Raw genomic sequence first — 13,302 nt, 5'->3', positions numbered from 1 at the left:
ATTAAGGTCCACATGCTCTGCCCAAACACTCTTCTCTATGAGACCATCTTCTGGAGTTAGGTTGACTTCTCAGAGTTCATACACTGAAAGAAAACAGACTCTTTCCTCCTCAAGCAGTCATGTATTGCAAGTTGTTCCTCAGCTATGACTAAGACTTCATGTCTATAAACTCCTCCATTATGGGATTTTGTCTGCTTTGAGCTTGTACAGATCTTGCACATGCTGTCACAACCACAACCACAGTGAGTTCATATGTGCAACTGCCATGTTGTGTCCAGAAAACAATTCCACTTGAATTGCTCCTCATGGTCCAGCCACTGTCTACTTTCCCAGACTGTATGATGATTTCAAAAGAAACTTAGCTTTGGCCAGGCAGTGGTGCCACACGCCTTTAATTGCAGCACTTGTGAGGCAGAGGCAGGCAGATTTCTGAGTTCAAGACCAGCCTTGTCTACAGAGTGAGTTCCAGGATAGCCAAGGCTACACGGAGAAACCCTGTCTCAAAAAAAGATACAAGAAAAAAAAAAAAGAAACATAGATACCTAAATATTCAAAGATTCAAATCTAAAAATGAGAGAAAAGAAAGTGAAGCTTGTCTGGATCTAGGTTACCTGACTGAGAATAATCATTTGTAGCTCTATGGATTAGCTTGTAAATTTTATAACTGTTTTATTAACAGCTGAATAATATTCCATTGTGTTAATGTGCTACATTTTCAGTACCATTCATCATTTGGTGGATATCAAAGTTGTTTCCATTTCTTGGTTATTATAAATAGAGTATTGCTGTGTAGCAGTTTTATCTGAGACTGAAACATTCTTTCTTGATGGGAAGCTCCTTAAGCAGGGAGGCAAACAACTCAAAATTAGCTTCCAGAAGTCCCAGAAACTGACCAGATGCACTATACTCCTCTCTCTAAGAATAAACAAGCAAATATGAGGCTTCTTGGAGAAGCCAAGTTGTAAAGACTCTCTGGAGATTTTCAGAGAAGCCAACTACAAAGAAAGAAGAGATCAGCTGTCTGGAAGAAACAGAGACCAGTGGAGCTTCCTGAAAGAGGTTTAGACAAACTGAGGTACCTGCAAAAGATATCTTCTAGCCTGTTGAGCTGCCACTGCCAAAGGGTGTGCATTATGCTGACCCAAGTTTCCAGCTTTTGTGAGCTATCACCTGTGCTAGCGTGAGCTTTGGTAGCACAGTTGCCTTTGAGTCATATCTATTCTTAAAAATAATTGCTCTTGAATATTTCTGTAAGTAACCCAATAAAACTCCTTAGTTTACTAACTTGGTCTTTGGTGGTACTCTCATACTTTGGTCTATCCATGGACTTTGGATCTAAGGTGAGTAGACATGTAAGTTGCATCTCAAGGAAATGTTTTGTCACACAGCAAACAGCAGTGAATATGGATGAGCAAGTACCTCTGCAGTAGGATATATAGCCCTTTAGGTAAATGTTCAAGAATGGGAAAGCTGGACCACATGAGAGATATATTTCTAGATTTTTGAAGAAGAACTGCACTGATTACCCTAATGGCTGCATAAGTTTGGACTTCCACCTAAAATAAATGAGTGTTTTTCCATATCCATACCAATATTTATTGTCATTTTCTTTTTGATTTTAACCCTTCTGAATGGAGTAAGATGAAGTATGTCTAAGTAGGTTTCAGTTTCATTTCTCTGATGGCTAAGGATTTTGACCATTGAAAAAGTATTTCTTAGGAATTTGTATTTCATCTTTTGAGAACTCTCTGTTTAGGACCATAGCCTAAGTTTTAAAAAGATATTTATTGATTGTATTTTATGTGTCTGAGTGTGTTACATACATACATGTATGTATAAGATATGTGTGACTGGTACCTGTGAAGGTCAGAAAAAGGCACTGGATAACTAGACCATGAATTATGTCACCGTGTGGATGACAGGAATCAAACCCAGGTCTTCTTGGAAGAGCAGAATTGCTCTTAACCACTAAGCAATTTATCTGGACCCATCCCCCAATTTTTAATTGGGTTATCTGGTATTTTGCTGTTTCATTTTAAAAATTCTAAATGCTAATCATCATGTTACATGGCTAACTGGTAAAGTTGTTTTCTCACTCAGTAATAGGCTGTCCCTTCTCTTAAGTGATAGCATCCTTTGCTATACAGAAGGGGGTTTTGTTTTTTTCATAATGTTGTTGCTTCATTTTGTTGGTTGGTTGCATAACGTCTCATTTGTCCATTGTTGGTTTTAGCTCCTACATTATCAGCATCCTGTTCAGAAAGTCCTTTCGTATGCTTAGAAATTCAAGTACATCAAATCAAGTGCATTCCCTACTTTCTGCTCTGTCAGATTCAGGATACCAGGTTGTCTTAGTCAGGGTTTCTATTCCTGCACAAACATCATGACCATGAAGCAAGTTAGGGAGGGAAGGGTTTATTTGGCTTACTTCCACATGGCTGTTTATCACTAGAGGAAGTCAGGACTGGAACTCAAGCAGGTCAGAAAGCAGGAGCTGATGCAGAGGCCATGGAGTGATGTTCCTTACTGGCTTGCCTTCCCTGGCTTGCTCAGCCTGCTCTCTTATAGAACCCAAGACCTCCAGCCCAGAGATGGCACCACCCACAAGGGGCCCTACCCCCTTGATCACTAACTGAGAAAATGCCCCACAGCTGGACCTCATGGAGGCACTTCCCCAACTGAAGCTCCCTTCTGTGATAACTCCAGCCTGTGTCAAGTTGACACACAAAACTAGCCAGTACACAGGTCTTACTCTGAGGTCTATAATCCATTTGGAGGTGAGTTTTGTTCAGTGTAAGAGTTAAGGTTCTGTATCTATAAGACTAAATAAAAGATTTATTTTAACATGAACAAAAATGTATAAAACAACATATTAAGAATGCCATATTTTGCATTTTTAAAAGGGGAAGGAAGTGAAATAAAATGTAATTTTGTAATATTAAAACAACAACAACAAAGAGTCTAAGTTCATTAATAGTGTCAGGGTTGGTCTCACTCATAGCAGGGGTCTCAAGTTGGGCCAGTCATTGATTGGCTATTTCCTCAATTTATGCACTCATTTTATCCCTGCACATCTTATAGGCAGGGTAAATTGTGGATCTAAGGTTTTGTGGCTGGGTTGGTGTTCTATCACGCCACTGTCAGTCTTGACTGGTTACAGGAAGAGGTCAGTTCAGGTTCAATATTCCCTTTTGCTGAGAGTCTTGGTTAGGGTCATCTTCTTAGATTCCTGTGAGTTTCCAATGTCCTAGGTTTAAGTTCATCCCCAAATTGTCACCCACACCACGACTGATTCTAGTTCTCTCTCCCAGAACTCTACCCATCTGTCCTCCCTACACTTGATTCCCCCTGTTCCCCACCCAACCCCTTCTTTGACTCTGTTCCTTCTCTCCATCCACCACCGGTATCTATTTTATTTCCCCTTCTTAGTGAGATTCAAGCATTTTCCCTTGGGCCTAGTAGAACTGATATCTTAGAGGCTTCACTCAGCATCTGATAGAAACAGATAGAGACCCACAGTCAATCATTAGGCAGAGCTAGGAAATCTTGTGGAAAAGATGAGCATTTCTCTATCAACTTGGTAGAAGCTGAAAACAGGTTCAAGCAGCTAGTCTGGTATTTTATAGAGTAAACTTAATTCTAATATCATTAGACACAAATGAAGGGGAGAATTCAACAGTAAAGTATAATTAGGAGTTTATGCATCAAATTTTGAGGATTTTAATTTTATATAAATTTTATATAAAAGCACTAATTGTCATAAATTGCTACATACATTTCATCTTGTAATATTGGTCATCTTTAATTTCTCACTCTCATCTCTAGGCAGGGTATCTGAAGTAAATATCAATGAAGAAATCTCAGAAACAATTTACACCAAAAACCAAACAGATTTAATGTACTGTTCACATGTATACTGCCTCACTCAATACACACAACAAATACATTCCTCACAGCATACTATAGGACCATATTTAGACTACAATCTAGGCCACAAAAAAATTTAAGAAATAAAAATCATCTAAACAATTTCTTGTGTCTTATTAGATAATTGTGGATTAGGTTTAGAAGTCAATAACTAAAAATAAGCAGCAAATGAACATTTTACAGAAATGTCAACAGACTTGGCAAGTGAACAACATAGTCTTGAATGATCCATGGGCTATGGAAGAAATCATGGAGTAAATTTTAGAATCTTAGAATCAAAGGCTATTGAGAGCACAACTTCACACAACTTTTGGGACACTGATAAGACAGTTGTAAGGGGAAAGTATAGGTAAAACTCCCTAGTTCAAAACAATTAAAAAGAGTTAGAATGTAATGGTATATTTCAAATTCTTAGAAAAACATGAACCAGCCAATCTTGTAAGCAGCAGATGGCAAGAAACCATGAGAACAGAGCAGAAATTCATCAAATGGAGTATAAAAGAACAGCACACAGAACCAGAGAATTAATTCTTTGAAAAAAAAAAAGGCAATATTGACAACCCCTCAGCAAACTAATTCAAAACATTTGCCGCAAATTAATAAAATGAGAAATGAAGAGGGCACAGTTAGTACATGAATGCCACTTACATATAAACCATCCAGAAACTAGTGAGAGTAAACACTAGAAACCATTGCAGCACTGTGGTGTACTGTGACCAGTATACTGTCCCTATGGCAAAGTCTTCAGTGCAAACTATCGACAATGGTTTTCCTCATTCTATGAAATGTCAACAATAACACATGCATACTATAGGCATAAATATACTTCCTGTTATAAAGTGTCCACAGCATGATTATCTTTTCTATGGTGGAAACTTCTTTCAGTTGTCTTTATTGGCTTTGAAATTTTTTTGCTTATCTGTATTTCCTCCTGTACTTCTTACAGACACTTCTGTTTATCGTAGGATAAGTTCTGCAGAACTTAAGAGCAAAACACATTTATCAGACTACCATATGATACTTCAGAAGGTTTATTAAAATGGAAACATTTTACATGCCTCATAATGAAATTTGGGGGCTCAGTTCAGCTTAGGCATTTCTTTGCGTTGTGAGGCAGGGTATGACAATCGATGAATGCCTTCTCAGGGACTGTAAGAGATTTGACACAAAATTAAAGCGTGCTTCCTGAACTTCAAGGCTCATAAATATAATGTCTAAACATTCTGGCCCTCATGATTTGATGTAGGACTATGATTTCTCCTTTTCAAAACATGCCATTTGTCCATGTTTACTTTGAACAAGGAGAATTCAGAGCACTTAACAAACCTATGTAACCAGTCATTTCCAGTGCGAGGTTATATATCTGAGATACACTCATAATCTTAAAATTATAGATGCCATGATGCTGGTTTGGAGGTAACAAATCTCAAGTCCTAAAAAACCATCTATTTCCACAAATTGATGGGAATTTTGACAGGAGCCCACTATTTTATTTTGTATAGAGATAATGTTCCCCACATCTTTAAACTTGTACCTGAATGACAGGTTTGTCTACAGGCCTGTAACTCAGGAAAGGTTGGTAAACTACTATTTGACTGTTTACCATAAGACACAGTTGATTCTAGATGCAGTTTTAACTTTCCATAATTTATTTATTATTCTATTTTGGTTTTGATTATTTATGTTGCTTATATACACATAAATATACAGTTGCTCTTGTAAATATACAGTTGCTCTTGTATGTAAAGGTCAGAGGTTCAATCCCTCTGGATATGGAGTTACATATGGTTGTGAGCCACTTGAGATAGGTGCTGAAAACCAAAACTCAGGGTTTTAGTTAACCCTGAGCCATATATTAATTTTCAAAATTTAGTGAAGATTTCATCAGATAAATATAATTACAAAGTATGTGTCATTTAATTCTATCAAGAAGGTAACTTACTGCCATAGTAAACAAACTTATTATTGAAATAGTCATCATTTTGATAGTTTTCTTTTCTCCATGTCTAACTTATTATATGGAAAACTGAAAGGTAACTTTTGTTGACTTTTTGTTGACAAAACAGAGGTATTATATTTTTGTGAAGTCCTGGTTCTGCTCTAATTATGAAACATACTGAGAAAATACCCAGATGAGCTCATTTAGTAAGGTTTTCATGGAAATTGAAAAAAGATGTCAGTTTCCAAGCAGGTCAGTGTCCTTTGAGATATTTGGTGCCCAACATGTCATAGCAGAAAATAGAGATTTGTCCTCTGCTGGGGTCAGACCTAACAAGCCAGCAGCTGGCTGCAAAGATCCAGCCGTTCTGCAACCAATATAGTGAACACATCTATACTTGCTTGTATTTGAGGGCAATCAGAGCTTGACTTTTGAGTGTTAATAAGGCATGCCTAATTTCCACATACAAGCTGAAGGTTAAGCACACTAGAATGTAGTGGGAGATTTCTATCTCCTGTGCAAATTTGCTTTCTGTAGACACTCAGGAGAAGCCTGTGTAACTGTGGTCTAGAGGGCAGCTAATGGATGGCTCTGATTAGCAGAATACCAGTACCGATGAAATGGGGAAATCATTGCTTTTTACCAGAATATTGTAGAATACATTCTGTTGGATTTTACTTCCTATTACCAAAGCTAAACTTTAGATTGCAGAAGGCAGTATGATCTGGTTCTATATGGTAATTTCTCTGTAATGAATGAACCCTGATTTCTCATAGGTGTTTTGTGTATTATAATCCCTGTTACGGCAACACACAAAACCATCAGGTTGTACAAACAAGATATATAAGTCTACCTCCTGGCAAAAGGTAGACCATGTCCCCATTTTCCCTGCACTCTTACTTCTTTCTCCTTAGTCAGGCTGAATGTGGCTTCCTTTCTTCTTTGCCCCAGGCACACGTATTTATTCTCATTGCAGCTAAATAAAAACCTTGAGCTAAGACTCAATACCGAGATGATACTGACAAGCAACAGTGAGTCAGAAACCTCTTAAGCTTGTTATCCTTACTGTAGCTGCTCAACTTTGGGTGTCACCAGAACCACACTAAAGGTTGTTTTTAGCGGAGACCATCTACAGCCAGGCTGGGAATGTTGTACCATTTCCTCCCCGCAAGTCACTGCTGATAGCTTCTTCCTGCTGAGTTCAGTCCTCTGCCATACTGTTTTTGGTTCTTTTTGTTTTTCCTCTCTCCCAGGTTTCCAATAGAGGCTCTTGCAGGGTCAAAGGCATAATGTAATGGCTTACCTCCTATTTGATTTCATGCCAGGTCCCTGGAGGGAATACAGCATTATTGCAGCCCAGGCTTGTAGCACCACAGGCTAATGGATCAATTCAGCCTTCAAAGTATCCTATGGCCTGTCGATATAAAATTCTAGCAATTACTAAAGTGGGAAGGCTAGGAAGTGGCTGAAAAACATTCCCTATTGATTGGCTCATTGCTCTAGCGTATGATGAACTTGTTTAAGAAAAATTGATCTGACACATTGATTTTTTTTTAAATCAGAGAATCTCATGAATGCAATTTAAGTCACAATATTTCTTCCTTTGAAGAATGGTTTTTCTTCTTTTTTCCTGCAAGAAACATCTGTGAAGCAAACCAGCAACTGAGAGTCTGAGTCCTATGCCCAATCAGTTCTCCTACTGTTTCAGAAAATGTTTCTTATAGAAATTGAATTTTAGTGGTGAATTTCTTCTCTTCATTTTATACATATCAGTCTTCGCATGAGCTTTCGTCATCAACTTCTTTACCCCTAGTTCACCCTTCAACTAGGAATTTGAGGTTTTCAGTTAAAACCCACACTGCCTAATTTAGCAGATGCATTTTCATTTATTATATGTAACAAGCTTTGGAAACTGAGAATCTTAATAACCAACCAAGGCAGTTCTGTCATTTGACATAACCAGGAACAACTTGAGCAATGGAGGCAGATTGGAGACAAACGCATTCTCTGGACAGTGAACATCATATGCTTGGGCAACTATTCTGTGTCAAAATCATTACCAAATTATTTTTGAAAATATATTTATAATTTTATTTTTGTAAAAGTGTTGATATTTACCATATAATAAGGATATATAATATAACCTTTAATTATAATGTACATATATGTACACACATATATGTATACATATATACATATATACATATGTACATCTACATATATATGTATGTATCTGTCTGGCCACTGGATTAGGACAATCTTTGAGAGTCTGGTGGTGTCATTCATGGATTGTACACAACTGAATCTTGCCAATTTTATAAATCTTTCTCTACACCATCTCTAATAATAACCTGTAAAATAAACAGTTAAAAATAACCTTTCTGCTAACATGGCATTTTGGTGGAGATATATCCCAATCTCCTATAACACCTTGAATTGGGATATGTTCTTGAAGCATATGAGGTGAGATACAATTAGTTGCTATTCATATTAATATAAAGTAAGATGCAGAAAAGAGGGCAGCTTCAAGTGAAGAATGTGCTGACCATAAAGGAAATGCATGTGGCTCACTTTATAATTAGGTTCAGAAGAGCAACATAGCAGGACTTCAAGTTTGCACATGAAAGGAAAAACAGAGATGAGACCCAAGCTTGTAGAGCTGTCTCAAACTGAAGGCTGCTCTCTGTCTCTCAAGCAAGAGTTTGTTGGCTATGTGGATGGCAAGCCAGATCTTTCCCAAGCCATTAGCATATGCTTCAAGAACTGTGTTCTGTGTCTTTATAACTTTTACACCTCTTCCTTGCTCTGGGAGTAGCCCTGGCCATTCTTGTGCTTTCTTGTGGATTCTAAACTGTGTCTAGTGTATGGTTCTAAGATTATTCAGATGTGAAGGTAACAAACTGAAATTTTGTCAAAATGTGAAATATTTCAGTTTTCTATGTCTATGCTTGGGAATTTCTGAAGATGACAGAGCACAAAAAAGAAAGGGGGAGAAGCTGTTTGTCAAATCTCTAATGAAAACAGAGGCCTTATGTTTCAAGTTACTTCTCAGATAGAATGTGGTTCTCTTAATGCTCAGCTCTGCTTTCAGTAAAATTGTTAATTATAGACCGTAATATGCTGTTAGGAGGAAAACACATACATAATTTGAAAGTGAAATGAGGCACAGTACATAGATAAAGCAATTGTTTGCTTAAGAGGTGATTAACAGCCACAAAACAAGCAAACTGATACTTGAACCTGAGAGAGATGATACCCATTTGGAATTGCTCACTCATTGTGTATTTGTTCATTGCAGCTTAGTGCTAAGGTAGATGTCTGCTGCTGTCGGCAGTTTCTCTGTGTGTGATGAAGGAAGAGCAGGGTCTATGCCATCTTAGAACAAAGATGATATTAAAAGAATAGGTTGTCAGAAGGAATAAAGAAAGGGAAGCATCTCGATTTCTCAGAGGAGCACAGCTGAAATTTAAACTGCTCTGAACTGTGACAAATTATAAGGCTTTCCAACCACTACAGTCACTGAATGAACAAAACAGTTGCCTGGGGTAATTATGCCTTTTGGTCTCCTTTACTTTCAAATTATTTCCCTTTGTGAATGTTACACTCCCACACTGAATGTGTTGGGGCAGTGCTAATCTCAGTGTGGAAAGCTGAGGTAGCTTCAAGATTAAGCAAGCTTAGAAACACAGTTCAGAGCAACTCACACATCAGCACTACCAACATTTCATCAAGCCTCCTGATGACAACAGCTCCTATAGAAATGGGTGGATCTGGGACTTTGTCCTCTGTTCTCCGTGAAGTATTTGCTTGAATGAGCAGACTCCTCTGTTCTGTGGGGTTCAGTGTTGGAGTTCCCAGAACAGAAATCTTGTCTTTAATAGGTAACAGTTAAGTAACTCTATAAGTAATCATGTTACTAGGTTAGATTGCAGCACTCGAACAGGACTGAGGCTAACAAGAATAATTTGGCTCTTTAACATTATTTTGCTTGCAATGTGTTTGATCTTGAAGACTGTTGATTGGTAAAGCTGAGCAAGGTCCTATTACTAGTTGGTATTTACCAGAGACAGACTTTTTCAGAGCTTGCCAAGGTCTCCTTCCTTGGTACCCACCAGACCCAAAGGATGGTGATGTATCACCATGTTTCTTAGCAACTCACCTACGTACTGTCTTCTTTGCATATTTCCCAAGATGCAAATCTTAATCTGGTGACCTAAGTGACAGGAAGAAATGGGCAACTTAGGTACCAACTACCACAGAAGCTTTCAGCATCCCTGTGTTGCCTGCAATAAGAAACTCTTCTGTTTGTTGACAGAGGATGACTTCTAGCCTCTTTGTAGAAAATGTCAATGAGTGGTATATGAAGCCTTGCTAATAGAAACAGCAAATACACACTGAGTGTATGAACCCGGTTCTGTTCTTCCTTTAACATGGGCATGTAGCCCAGGAACTGTACAGGCTTTCACCCTTCTCATATTTTACAAAAGAGGAAAAGAGGACAGAGAGCGGTCAGCTATCTTGCCAAGTAAACAAATTATAGGCTGGATTGGACTCAAGTAGTCAAACCCCTGACAAGTGCCCATTGACTTCTAAGTTATGTGGAGGCAAATACTTAAATTCTTCTTTCTCTCTGTTCTCTTAAACTCTCTGGATTGAGAGGGCTGGTTTACTCTTTTTTTCTCTTCTATCCTGGCTTCTCCCAGCCTTCGAACAAGGTGAGGATAACCAAGTATTGTGATACTTGCCTCTTCTTCATGGGCCTCCAATCTCTGTTAGAGAGTGAATCTTGATCTGATATTGTGTCTTCCTATGCTTTGGTTTGTAAAGTTCTAGGATTTATGACCTTGCTCAGGAGTGGAGTCCTTAAGGGGCTTAAGCACCAGGTAACTTGAAGCTACCTCAGATGATGTCATAATGCATCCTGTCCCAAGGACTGAAGATGAGCCTCCTGATGGCTATAAAAAATACAGTAGACCAGGGATTTCTAAAACCAAGGAAGATTGCAGCTGGATCTGGTAATGTATAAGCTGAAAGCAAGGAGAGAATGTTAAATCTGAGAAGGTGAGAGATAGATATTAGAGAGGCTGAGAATCTTATACATGCAATTGGACTTCCAAGTTGATGGAGGTGATGGATTAGACAGACTATGCTTTCTCTTGGTATGAAGTCTAACCTACCATATTCAAGACTAAGGGCACACTAGGCTTTTGTGGGACTGGTAAGTCAGGGTATGCATGACTATTAGCCTTTGAAGTTTAACACTTTCATGTAGATGCCCCAGTGTACTCTGCATCTCTGCTACCATAATATAAGGATCTGGACTGGTTTGTACCGAAGACAATTTCTCTTTTCAGTTTGTTTCTATGGTTATTTTTGAGTCCACTTTTGCTTCATTCTGCTTCTTCCTGTTACTAACGAGCCACTCTGGGTGAAAGCTAGTGACATCTATGGGCCTCTGGGAACAGCAGAAAAAACGGAAGGTCTGTCTACACAAGAGTCCCATGATGCTGACCATTTATCTTATGTCCACGTGGGCCCAATAAACAAAGAAAATCTGTCCTGCTTGTCCTCCCTCTGTGGCTTTTGGGCCTCTGCATTTGCATCTCCCTCGACAGTTAGAAACAACCAAAACCTGTCTTCATTACAGCTCTGGCTCATAACACAATTAATGACAATGAAGTGATATGTGGTCCCCAGGCCCAGCTGTGTTTTGAAAACAAGTCCAAGCCTGTTCAGAACAGTAATGGATGGTGCTCAGGAGAGGATGACTCAGAATCTCTTATACTAGTCAAAGGTGTAGGGCAAAAAATAGTGTGTTGTGTTACTTCTAAGTGTGTGTGTGTGTGTGTGTGTGTGTGTGTAGTTTGTCTCTGACCTGAGTAGCAAAAGAGGAATATCTTTTGTTCCCTGACTTCTGAGAACACATGCCATGTCTACCCATGTTGTTTTAGATTTAAGGCCAGCACACTGTCACATTAGTCATCATCTGAATTTCTTTGTGGTAGCTCTTCTTGTTTGCATCGACAAGACACTTGTTGCCCTGGGCTTATTCGTGGATGTTAGCTTGTGTCACTTCTTACAACATTGTCATTATATTGTGGGTTAAAAGCCATAAATTTATTCTCTTGTTCCAACATTTATGTAGAGATTATTACATTTTGTAAATTGAGACATAATCACCCTTTTTGTCTGAAGTCACCAGCAAGGCTATCCTTTAGACTGACTGAAGCATCTGACTCAATATATAAAATTTTACAAACAAATTTACAATAGCTAAGTAGCTAGGATCTCATTTTTACTTGTTTTCTTCTTTCTTTTTCTCTTTATCATTTCTTTCTCTCTCTTTCTTTCTTTCTTTCTTTCTTTCTTTCTCTCTTTCTGAGACACAGGATCTCTTCCTGCACATTCTAAGGCAGCTAGATGTCTCAGTAAAAATTAATAATTAACTGGCAAGATATATCCACTGATAAAATAGTGGCTTGGATATCATGTGAGTAACCAAACACTTTTTTGTTTTATTTAAGACCTGTTCCACAAAATGAAATATATACCTGGCACATAGTTTGGCTGAGAACCTGTGCCTAGTCCTGTCCTAGGCCCTAGAGGAGATCTGACTACTGTTATGTTCCTAAATGGCCACAAAGTTAAATTGACTCCTTAATGATGCTAATGGCCTATTGTTATGTCCATAGATCTATTCATCTGTCAATTTTCATCTGAGAAGCTTCTATTTGCAATATATCATTGATAGTAATAAACCCAGAGCTATAATACTGGTCAATGTTTGGAGAATAAGAGGCAATGAAGTGCTTACCTCTAAATAGGATATTTACATCACAAATCCTTTTTCCAAAGCTCAGGGATCATTAGAAAAGAGGTGATGACAAGAGAATAAAGCCAGAGGTGGTAGATGAATGTAAAGATATTCTGTACCCAGAATGGTAGCTTCACAGATGAACTCACAATGGATATGAGAGCATGCACAAAACCTGGACAAGTTCAAGACAATCAAAATATTAACAAGGAGAGGGGGCATGGAATCCTACACCTAGTAGTTGAGGATGTGTGATGATTAATTTCTTCTGGGAGAGGAAAATTCTGTGGGGCTTTGTTTGTTTGTTTTACAAGTGTAGCTCCTAGTAAATCCAGCACATTCCAGAGTAAGACCAAAAAGACCAAACATCCAAAAATATGTGAAAAGCACAAATTGGAGATGATAAGCAGAGAGAAATAAAGGAAGGAAGGATGGATGGAGGGAAGGAAGGGAGGAAGGAAGGGAGGAAGGAAGGAAAGAGGGAAGGAAGGAAAGAAGGAGACTTAAAGTTAGGTAGGAGAGAGGAGGGCAGATTCAGATGGAGTTGGAGGAAATGATGAATAAGATCAAAATACATTATACAATATCCTGTAAGTGATAAAAATGTTTTAAAAGACTGATT

General features: G+C 38.3%; 1 long non-coding RNA gene across 1 annotated transcript; it reads right to left on the bottom strand.

Annotated features, from left to right (window-relative positions):
- Window positions 1-4,940: 4,940 nt before the first annotated feature.
- Window positions 4,941-12,788, bottom strand: LOC116096152. The gene is made up of 4 exons (XR_004120862.1): window positions 12,681-12,788; window positions 10,026-10,079; window positions 7,170-7,280; window positions 4,941-5,076 (listed from the first exon to the last, which is right to left on the bottom strand). It is a non-coding gene; the product is annotated as an uncharacterized LOC116096152 (long non-coding RNA).
- Window positions 12,789-13,302: the final 514 nt, after the last annotated feature.

The sequence above is a fragment of the Mastomys coucha genome, unplaced genomic scaffold (assembly GCF_008632895.1).
Source record: "Mastomys coucha isolate ucsf_1 unplaced genomic scaffold, UCSF_Mcou_1 pScaffold18, whole genome shotgun sequence".
In the NCBI taxonomy this organism is placed as follows: domain Eukaryota; kingdom Metazoa; phylum Chordata; class Mammalia; order Rodentia; family Muridae; genus Mastomys; species Mastomys coucha.
The sequence above is the reverse complement of the archived record's forward strand: the minus strand, read 5'-3'. Positions and strand labels throughout refer to the sequence as shown.